Below are 12,342 nucleotides of genomic sequence, written 5' to 3' on the forward strand. Positions count from 1 at the left end.
AAAAAAAAAAAAAAAAGAAATAGATGCTTGGAAGTAGCAACTGTGGCCAACTTGGGGCCAACTTGGGTGTGTGGGCTCTTAGGAGAAGCCAGGCATGAAGGGACGGTTGAGAACTTTGCTTCCACAGGGTAGCAGGCTGAGTGCTGATTTAGAGTCAGGGGAACAGAACCTCCTGCTGTGCTCCTGGGGTGTAGAAATGGGACTCACATTGGTTCCTGTCATCTCTGCCAGAGGTATACATCTACATGACAATTTGACAATCCTGAGTGACTGTTTTCAACAGGTTTAAGAGAGCTGCTCTTTTGTCTTTTTTTGTGTGTGTTCTTGTTGTTATTGTTGTTTAAAACACATCCTTTAAAAATAAATGCATAGTGATACTTCTATTTCTGTTTTGTTTGGTTTTGGTATTTGTTTTGTTTTGTCTGAGAGTCTTACTCCGTTGCCCTGGGTAGAGTGCTATGATGTCATAGCTCACAGCAACCTCAAACTGCTGGGCTTACGTGATACTCTTCTCTCAGCTGGAAACTACAGGTGCCCCCACAACGCCTGGCTAATTTGTCTACTTTAGAGACAAGCCTCACTCTTACTCAGGCTGGTCTCCAACTCCTGAGCAATCCTCCCACCTTGGCCTCCCAGAGTGCTAGGATTACAGACAAGAGCTACCACTCCTGCCCATAGTTGTACTTCGAAGAAAAGTTTCTAGGAAGTAAATATGTTTATCTCAGAACCCAATTTGCATTGAAATGATGTTCCTTTCACAGAGAGTTTGCTCAACCACACGATCTTGTCCTGAGGTTATTTGCAAAGTAGGATATTGAAGAGACTTGGGAACTTCTAATTTATTACCAAGCAGGCTGTTGGTGGTCACAGACTGACTCAGTCTGACCCTTTGTCACAAGGTGCTGAGCGCACAGTCACACCGTGAGCTTGTTGAAATCAAGATGAAGACAGAAAAGAGATTTTTCTTTTATAATTCCTTTTATAATAAGCAATGAGGCAAAGGAATTATTTCCACCTTCTGAAGTGAAAACTGAAACATTGGAATGAGAAGGAATTTTCCATGATGGAACCAGAATCAAGTCCTGGCAGGATCCAAGACGCTTGAATTCTTTGCTTGCATTAATGGTCAATTTTCTGAAACTCTTATTTTCTGTGAATGGTTTGAGGTTTTCTTCTATGACAAAGGTGTTGAGAAAGTCTGCCAGCTTACAAGGAACATGAATCCAACTTCATTAAAATAATAATAAAACCAATACCCGGAAGTACTTTTTGGCATTTCTCAGAAAAGGAAGTTCTCAAAAGCAACCAAATAATGATGATAATGGTGAATTAATCAACATTTATTGAAACACTTATTGAATGTTCTCTCTTTATGTGTGTATGTGTATATTACATATATATATATATATAAATTCTAAGCATTTTACATATTACCTTAGTATTTGTTTTTTCTTAGCTGATGATACAGAAAGTTGAAATATAGAAGTTTTTTTTGAGACAGAGCCTTAAGCTGTCCCCCTAGGTAGAGTGCTGTGGCATCACAGCTCACAGCAACCTCCAGCTCCTGGGCTCAAGCAAGACTCCTGCCTCTGCCTCCCAAGTAGCTAGGACCACAGGCGCCTGCCACAACATCCGGCTATTTTTTTGGTTGCAGCCATCATTGTTGTTTGGCGGGCCCTGGCTGAATTCGAACCTGCCACCTTAGGTGTATGTGACTGGTGCCTTAGCCACTTGAGCCACAGGTGCTGAGACGAAATATAGAAGTTTTACAGACAGCTGAAATACAGAAGTTCAATGATCATCCTCCAAAGTCATAGGTAGAGTCAGAATTTAAACCAAGGTCATGTGTCTTTGAGTCAGATCTGATGAGTAATGAGTTTTTAATCACTCCACTGTAATCTACTATACATCTACAACATAACTTAAAAATATGTAAAAGATCAATGTGCTATGGAAGAACATAATTCTTATAAGTTATAAAAATAGTACTGTGTCACTGTTTAGGGAGAACAGCTACTAACCATCACCCCTTGCTGAGCTCCAACTGTGTGTCAGGTGCCCACTATACACATATTAATTCCACTTCTTACACAAACTTGCAGTGAAAGAAATATTTTTCCCATTTTTTACATGAAGAAATAAAGCCCTGTGATTTTTTCAAAACTTGCTCTCTCCTATATGTAAGTGACAGGCTGAGCTAGCTGCAGAGTAAGCCCAACTTAGAATAATTGCAAAGCATCTGGTTTCCATGCTGCCATGCTGGTTTTTTTCAGGTTAAGTTTTAAGATGTAGCTTTAGTTTCATCAAAAACGAATAAGGACCAGATCTGTCTTCCTATTCCCTCACCTGACTTTTGTACTAAACTTGTTAATGAGATAGAAATATTATCTCCAGAACTCTGAAGGAAAAGACTCAAGTTATCTGAGGGGAGGACAGTAGTCTGTCTAACACAGGTTGCCTTTATTAGTCAATTAACTTAATTTTTGTTCTTAAAACTTGAATGAATGAAAAATGAATGAGTGAATGCATGAGCAGATAAGACAATCTAATGTTTATTGAATGTCTAGTGGGCAATAGACACTATGGAAGGTGTCTTCATATTCTGATTTTATGTCCTTTCCACACAAGTATTGCAGTTGGATGGCTATTTTTATTGTCACTATATTTAAGGATGAGGGATCCAAAGTAAAGTGAATTATTCAGCGTTTCTGTTAGGGAGTGAGACAGTTGTAAACGGAGCCCAAGCAAATTTGACTCTGAAGTTCAAGCTGTTCTATCCACGTTTAAACTTCTGTTTTTCAGAATGTGTTTAAATACCAATGAATGTTTTAGAAATGAAATATCTGCCAGAAATAAAGAACTATGTAATTATCACCCAAATATTTGTACTACAGATTTATAAATAAAACAGTACTTAAGTTGTATGTATTTTATTTTTTATCATTTTATTATATATTGACAAATTCTTGTTACATATATTTGTGGGGTACAAAGCAATGTCATTTTTGAATACAATGTGGAATGATTAGATCAATTAATCTATCAATAACCTCAACTATATGACATTTTTTGCTAGAACATTAGAGATTTAGTGACATTGTGATATTGAAATGTATTATACTCAATTATTAGCAATATCCACAATGCTGTGCAATAAATCTAAAAAAAGAACAAACAAACATTTTTTTTTTTTATCCTGCTGAGCCTTCTTACCTTTTGACTATCCTCTCCCCATTCTCCCCAGACCCCAGCCTTGGGTAACCATCGTTCCACTCTCTCCTCTAGGAGTTCAATTGTTTTAGATTCAACACATTGAGGGGGAACACAAGGCATTTTTCTTTATTGTGTTTGGCTTACTTCACTTAGCATTATGTTCTCCAGTTCCATTTATATCATCGTCAGTGACAGAACTTCAGGCCAGGTGCAGTGACTCACTCCTGTAATCCCAGCACACTGAGAGCTGAGGCAGGAGAATCCCTTGAGTTCAGGAGTTCCAGACCAGCCTGAGCAAGAGACCTATCTCCACTAAAAACAGAAAAAGATTAACAAGGCATTGTGGCAGCACTTATAGTCCTGCTTGAAGCTAAGAGTTGAGCATGCTGTGAGCTAGGCTGATGCCATAGCACTCTAGTTAAGGCAACAGAATGAGACTGTGGCTCCAAAAAAAAAAAAAAAAGGATGAATATTTCCTTTTTCAATACTGAGTAGTATTCCAGTGTGTGTGTATATATATCACATTTTCTTTATCCATTCACCTGTTGCTATATGCTGAGGTAAATTCTGTCATGTATCTGCAATTGTGAATAGTGCTGCAATGAACATGTTAGTGCAGATATATCTTTGACATACTGATTTCAAATCTTTCAGGGAAATACTCAGACATGGGATTGCTGGATTATGTAATCATTCTTATTTTAGGTTTTTGAGGAAACTCTATACAGTTTTGATAATGGTTGTACTAATTTATATTCCCATCAATGGTGTAGAGGAGTTCTCTTTTCTCCATATCCTCACCAATGCTTGTTATCTTTTGTTTTCTTGCTAATAGCTATCTTGACATGAGATGAAATCTCATTGTGGGTTTAATTTTTACCTCCCTATATACTAATGATGTTGAGCATGTCTTCAATGACATTCATTACCCATTTGTATGTCTTTTGAGAAATTTCCATTTTATGATTGTTCTATTTGTTTTATTTCTATAGGAGTCTTTGGGTTTTTATATAACTTTGAATATTAATTCCTTATAAGATATGGCTTATAAGGATTTTCACCCAATCCATAGGTTGTCTTTTCATTTTTAATTCTTTCCTTTGCCGTGAAGCTTTTTACTTTAATGCAATTTTATTTGCTATTTTGTTTTTGAGGCCTGCACTTTTTTTTTTTTTAACAGTTCAGCACCCTTTTTTAATATATCTAATATGTCATGAATTCATAGGGAAGAGGTTCCAACTGTTCAGCTTCTTTTCATCAATTCTTAAAAAGTGTGCTTCTCTGGGTGGAGCAGGCTAGTGTTTAGATGAACCCAGATATCTTTCTCTGTGGCTTCCTTCTTTTTCTGATTATTTTCCTTCATTCATTTCAGGAAGCTATCTCAGCTCTTAGAGTGCTAAATATGTTCAATATGGACATTAATTCTCTTGACAAGAATCTTGCCCTAAGATCGTTTGTTTATAACAATGAAGGCCAACAGCATACTGGTAACATTATGGACTGTTCCAGTGTTAACTTGGTAATATTTGTAGGGCAAACCTTCTTGAATAGTACCTAATCCCATAATGTCTACAATATCACCTTTCTTTTCTTATTTTTTGAGAGCATCTCAAGTTGTTGCCCTTGGTAGAGTGCTGTGCCATCACAGTTCACAGAAACCTCAAACTCTAGGGCTTAAGCGATTCTATTGTCTGAGCCTCCTGAGTAGCTGGGACTACAGGTGCCCACCACAATGCTCAGCCATTTTTTTTTTTTTTTTTTGCAGTTATCATTGTTGTTTTAGCTGGCCCCAGGGTAGGGTTCGAACCCACCAGCCTCAGTGTATGTGGCCAAGGGAGCAACCCCATGTTTTCCAAATGCTTAGAAAACATCCAGCAGGTGCCTGTCTTCTTTCTCTGTGTGTTCCTCATTTTGGCAAATTATTAGAAGATGGTGGCTTCAGACAAAAAAAGTTAAATCTAATAAGTCACCACCCAAACCAATGTCATGTAGTTTTTCCTTATATGTTTTCTTCTAGTAGTTTTACAGTTTGAACTTTTATGTCTTTAATAATCCATTTTGAGTTGATTTTTGTATATGATGAGAGATATTGTCCTTTAGCCATTGTATATTCTTGGAACCTTTGTTGAAAATCAGTTGACTGTAGATGCATGGGTTAATTTCTGTGTTCTTTATGGTATTCCATTGACTGATGTGTCTATTTTTATGCCAATACCATGCTGTTTTAATTACTATCACTTTGTAGTATAGTTTAAAATGAGTTAATGGGATGCTTCCAGCTTTGTTCTTTCATAATTGCCTTGGCATTTCAAGTTTTTCTGTGGTTTCATATGAATTTCAGGATTTTTTTCTGTATGTATGAGAAATGAATGACTGCCATTGCATAGATCTGTTTTTCTTTAGAGTCCACCAGAGGAGCCTTGATAGTTTCTTGTGGAGGTATCTTGATTTCCTGAGTCTTTGTAATCCTTGTGTCCTTGTGTTGGTGTTTATGCATTTGCAGAGACAGCCACCTTTTCTGGCTTTTACAGGAGTTCTTTGGAAGCAAAATACCTTCACCAGTTAGTCTAGTCCATGAGCTTGCTTATGGGTTTTCCAGATGGCAGGGTTGCTGCCTTTGCTCTGAATTTTTTGGGGGAACCCATGTAGGTTCTGCTCTCTGGAAAGACCACTGGCTGAGCTCTGCTGTGGGAGGAAGCTTCTCTATGAGCCCCGCAATTGCCCCTAATCTGGTCAAGCCACAAGGAATATCCCCTGGCCAGAAGGTGATTTGATTTGGGCAGTTAGACTTAGTTGTAGGAAGGGCTCTAAGGTTAAGTGGATAGATATTAAAGCACTAACTCCTATGTTCAGTAGAAGCACATGGTAGAGATTTGCCTTCCTCCCTGAATAGGGTCTCGGAGCACTAATCAAATTTCCAGGTATGGCAGAGCTAGCACCTGCATTTTATTGAAATTTACTGCAGAGGGTAAGGCTTAGCCTGAGCCTGGGGGCTGGCTATCTAGGAATTCAATTCTGTTCTGTTGTTAGTTGGTATATCTGATTGACCACTGCTGCTAGCAGATACTTTGAGCTTTCACTAGAATTTGCATGTTGGTCATCATTGTTTTGTTTATACCTGACCCCAGGTAGTCCTACACTGTATTGTCTTATGTTCTCCATCCCTATGTGTCGAGAATGGATTTGACTTCCTGAGAAGCTTCCCAGAATGCTAGGGAAGCTGGATGCTCACTTTCCAAATTCTCCTTTCTCAGTGTTAAAACAGCACCACATCAGAGTAATATTAATTGTCCTATCCTCCCCATGTATATTTTTATTTGGTTCCATAGAACACACAAGTGACTCAAACTTAACTCCAAAACACTTTTGCCAAGGCATTTTTATGAGCGGATAGTTTGGTTGATCTTTCTGTGAGAGAAGCAACACCTGAGACCTCCTATTCTGCCATCGTGTTGACATCCTCTCTACCTTCTCTAAATTCCCTCTGGGTTCCCCTTCACATCCATCCTCTTATCCTCTGTATCTATATTTTTCAGTATCATGGGTGAGTTTCAGAATTAAGACCAAGCAAAGAGAACAAGTAAGATTAAAAACACAGTATAACTCAATTTATTTAAAGTTTAAAACCACATCTATCTAGATAATGCTTTGTTTAAGAATAAAAACAAATATAAAACTATTTTTAAAAATTCCTCTGAGATAGATACTATACTATTTTGATTTTTATAGTTTATAAGAATGCTTGATATCTAGTAAGGCAAATCCTATTAATTTGCTCTTCATAAGCAATGTCTTATTATTCTCTCTACCTTTGATCTTCTCTATACATTTTAAAAACAGCTTGTTAAATTCTTCCAAACTCTATTGGTATTTTGACTAGAATTAAGTCACTTCACTATAGCAATTTGGTGAGAATTTACATCCTTAAGATACTGCTTTTGCTCATTAATTTGAAAACCATGCAAGGTAGTATAGTTTTCTTTTTTTTAAGCCTTTGAAAAAAAACTTTCTCAATACCATTTTCTCCATACACATTTGGTATGTGCTTGGTTAATTCCTTGGTACTTTAATTTCCTTTCTATTTAGAGCCAAAGAAAAAACTATGTTTTAACAATTGATTTATTTATCCTTTATAATAAGTTTAGAACAGCTTTATATTTAAAGAAACAGTGAAGATAGTACAGAGTCCTCATAAATCTTGTACCAATTTCCCATATTACTAACTTCTTATAGTAGTATAATGCATTTATAGCAATTTATAAACCAACATTAATACATTATTATTAACTCAAGGCCATGCTTCATTATAATTTTCTTACTTTTTACCTAATGTCCTTTGTCTTTTCCAGGATCTGACCAGGATCCTGCATTGCATTTACTCTCCACATCTCTTTAGGCTCCAATGAACACTGAGAGTTTCTTAGTTTTCTTGGTTGTTGGCCTTGACAATGTTGAAAAGTACTATAGGTATTTGGTAGAACCCTCTGCTGTGATTTGTAAGGTACTTTTCTCATGATTATGGGTTTTTTGAGAATGACCACAGAAGCAAAGTGCCAGTTTTCTTGCATTTTATCAAGGGTGCATATTGTGGTAACTGAACTTGATCACATGACTGAGGTACTGATTGTCAGATTTCTCCATAGTAAAGTTATTTTCTCCAGGCCTTTTCTATACTATACTATCCAGAAGGAAGTCACTACACATAGTCCATGCCTAAGGAGTGGGGAGTTAAACTCCACCAATCTAATATCATTTTATTTATATTATAGCTAAGATTCTTTCATCTTTAGCTACTAGGAGACCTTTATGTTGGTTATTGTGTTCTTTTTTTGAGTAAATGTTCTTCATCTTACAATGGGGTTTCATCTAGTCAGAAGAACACTGTGGGAACTAAAAGTAGACCTGCCCTTTGATCCTGCAATCCCTCTACTAGGTATATATCCACATGACCAAAAATCATTTTATAACAAAAGTTTATTGCAGCCCAATTCATAATTGCTAAGTCATGGAAGAAGCCTAAGTGCCCATCACTTAACAAACTATGGTATAGGTATACCATGGAATATTATGCAGCCATAAAAAAGATAGAGACTTTACCTCTTTTATGTTTATATGGATGGAGCTTGAACATGTTCTTCTAAGTAAAGTATCTCAAGAATGGAAGAAAGTATCCAACATACTCAGTTCTATTTTGAAACCAATATATAATCACCCACACTTTTATACAAATGACAAAAGAACTATATCCCAGAATAATGGCGGTAAGAAGAGGGTGAGGGGAGAGGAGGGGGAAGCCCTGGTAGAGGGAGGGTAAATGGTGGGACCATACCTATGGTGCATATTCCAAGGGTACGTGTCAAATCTATTAAGAGCAAAGTATAAATGTCTTAAGACAACAATTAAGTAAGCGAGGTGAAGGCTATGTTAACCAGTTTATTGTAAGCATTCAAAATTGTATTAAAATCAGCACCTTGTACCCCATAAATGCATTAATGTACACAGTTATGTTTTAATAAAAAAATCATAAGTTGGAAATGCATTTGATACCCCAACATACCCCATCATAAAGCAGAAAAATTGTAAATCAAACCATTATAAGTCCAGATGGTCCTCTACTTACAATGGGATTACCTCCCAATAAACTTCATCAGAAAGTTGAAAGATCCTACACCAAACCACTATTTAAGTCAGGGGCTGTCTGTGTATTGATTTTATATCCAGCCACCTTGCTCAGATCATTTAGAAACCCAAATAATTTGAGCTTTTCCTTTACTAAAAACGTGGTATCTGAAAATAATGGCAGGTTTTCTAACTTTCAAGTTACTATGGTTCTTTTTTCTGCCTTTTGCTTATTTCTTTTGGCTTTCTGTTCTTCACAAGGACCTTCGGTATAAGACCGACCTGAAGGTGTAATAGTGAACACAATTGACTTGCTTTGGCTGGTGCAGTAAATAAGTTCAATATTTCACCACCAAGTATGAATTTCTGGGTTTAAAAGAACATATCCTTTGTAAAGTTAAAGAAGTTTCCTTCGGGCCTTAGCTTGTTGCTTTAATTTGTTTGCACCAGAAGCAGACTCTAAAACTGGGATATAAATAAAATAGTTTATTTGGGAGGAGGCCTTGGGAAATACCATAAAGGAAGTGGTAAGTAAATTTGAAAAGAGAAGGAAACCAATAAAAATGCCTTATAAAGCCATTTATTACTTTGAGCAACTCGTCCTTAACCCAGCTGGGGAAATTTGGGGTGTTTGCTTTTATAGCTCATATCTTAATTTTCTTGTTACTCCTTTCCTCCAGCCTCTTACTTCTTGTCTCTTCCCTTTCCTGATTATATGTTTCTAGTGTCTTCAAAATGAGATATTTCCTTCCCTTCACTCCATCAGAATTTACAGCTTTAAGATATTTTTCCTCAGCCAGGTGCAGTGCCTCAAGCCTGTAATCCCAGCACTCTGGGAGGCCAAGACAGGAGGATCCCTTGGGTTCAGGAGTTCCAGACCACCCCGAGCAAAGCAAGATCCCATCTCTACAAAAAATAGAAAAAAGTATCCAGGTGTGGTGGTGCTAGTCCCAGCTACTTAGGAGGCTGAGGCAGGAAGATTGCTCGAGCCCAGAAGTTTGAGGTTGCAGTGAGCCAGGCTGAGTCCAGGGCACTCTATCCCAGGCAACAGAGCTTGTCTTAAAAAAATACACACACACATATATATATATGTATATCACCACTCACTTCTCTTTCACATCATCCTCTCCCAACATTTGAAATTCATAAAATATCAAAGCTTTAAGCTAAAGGCAGATAAGTGTGACTTAAGTTCTTGAACTATATAATGTTATGGTCCATTGAGAGTAGATCCTAAATTATTACCTGTTTGCTCAACCCACTTCCAAACCTAGGACCATAGGCAAGGCTCCTGACAAGCTGTGATGCCTATGGCAGACTCAGCTAGAACCCCAAATTTTACTAAGCATTAGCAATTGTCCAATGGCAAACTACGATCAATAAATATTTGTCACCTTGGACAATCAAAAGCATATCTCCTTCCTGTTAATATTTTTTATCTAAAAACCAAAATCTGAAATAAATAAAAATAAAATAATAAACAAAATACAAATAAAAATCTAGATGAAAAAGGAAAAAAATGTATCACATGATTCAGGGTCTCATATCTCAGAGAACAAGAAGATTATTTGGGGGCTTTACAGGGATAATTGTGTGCACAGAGAAGTTATCAAATGCTAGTGTATGGAAAAATCAACTCTGGAGCTTTTTAAAAATACAATAGGAGTTCCATAGTTGGTCACCTCCCTACACAGCTGACCATCTCCTTGAACTGACCTAATTGTCATCAGGTGGACATGAACTACGTGTACGTCACAGCATAGTAGGCCTAGTTCCTTGTGTTGACCATGTTCATACATTGACCAATTTGCTACAGTCCCTTGCGTTGTCAACTTACAGAGGTCCTACTGCACCAATTTTGATTTATCATTTCATTCTCCAATAAGACTTAGCAATTCCTGGGTGGGTGTTTGGAATCTCTTCTTTCAACAAGTGTCCTGGGAGATTTTGATACAGGAGGTCCACTCAGCAACCTTCAAAAAACCGCTGCTGGCTGGTGAGAAAAGGACCAAGAGAAAGGCTCTCAGAGGATCAGCTGATGGTTTTTGGTAATGTTAGAGCAAACAAGACTTTATCCTGACTGCATTCAGCTTCTTTCTAAATATTCCGGACTAAGAAACACAGAAAAAATGGGCGTGGCCTTCTGGACGTTGCTCTCCTAAGAATGTCCCAGCAATAGCTCTGTCCCACGAGCTAAGAACCCAGTCCTCCACACACCTGCACTCACTTCAGATGCCATCCACAAGTGTGGTACCCCGACAACCTGTCCTTCTGACTGACTAGATATAAGTGCTAGACCTCCTACAACCATCCCAGATTTGGTAAATCATTAGAATGACTCAGAGAACTCCCTGAAAGTATTATACTTACTACTGCAATGTTATTTTAAAGGCTGCTCGTGAAGTGAGATGTGAGAGGAAGCACCCATCTCCCCTGCCCTCTTCTCATGGAGTCCAGGAATGTCACCCATGTGCTACCAAATGGAAAACTCCACTGAGCTTCTGTGTCCAGAGAGTTTTACTGGGGATTCATGATAAAGGCATGATTGATTAAATTGGTATGATTAAACCTAATTTCCGGGACTCCTCCTCTCCCCTCCCTGGATGTAGAACTGGTTCAGTGTCTAATCACGTGTTTGGTTTTTTCTGGTGACCAGCCCCCCCATCCTAAAATTATCTAGGGGTCCACAGTAAATCATGTCACTAGCATAAAAAGAGACGCCTACCACTCTGGTAATTCCAAGTGTGTTTGAAACTCTGTGCCAGAAACTGGGGGCCAAAGACCAAATTCAGTCTTTATCATATCACAGCCTTAAAAGACAAACTTGTGTGTTTACAGTAGCCCAGTGTGCACTCACCTCCCAACCGAGTCAAAACAGAGAGCGATGAGACCGAAGGAAAGGGGGCTGGGGCGTCCCCAGGGCACAGACAGCTGAGGAGTGTGGTTTGGGAGTTCTCTGCCAACATTCTGACAAACAGCACCCTTCCCCTTGAGGAAGACACACGGCACTCCTGAAACCACCCTCCTCTGGCTTCCCATTTTCCTCTTCTCTTTCCTTCTATTACTTTTTGCCTTCCTCTCCTGGCTTGCCCTTCAGTATCATAATTGCTTGGAACTGACTGAAAAACCGAATGAGCCCATTAGGGTCTTAATCGCCTGTTAAAGATGAGAGTATCCAGTGAGGGGCAACAGCATTTAATCCTTTGAGGGGAACTAATTGAAATTTCTCTTTTGAATCCGTGCCCGAGCAGCTTCAGTGAGGGCATCAAGCGCAGAAACCTCGACTGAGACACCAGCAACACTACTGGGGACAGAAGAGGCTGCCCACTGAAGGGAGGGCAGTGCTGGTCCAGTCCAGGGCTTTCTTTCCTCCTGGGCAGAGAGGCCTGTGTACTGTGAACTTTCAGACTAAGAAGCACTGTGTAAATGCAGGGCAGCATCACCATAATTACTTTTGGCATAGAAATATTTTTAGCTAATGTTATTTTAATAAGAGCTTCTGTCAAGGGG

Source organism: Otolemur garnettii, unplaced genomic scaffold, assembly GCF_000181295.1.
Source record: "Otolemur garnettii isolate 467f Iridium unplaced genomic scaffold, OtoGar3 scaffold00102, whole genome shotgun sequence".
NCBI lineage: Eukaryota > Metazoa > Chordata > Mammalia > Primates > Galagidae > Otolemur > Otolemur garnettii.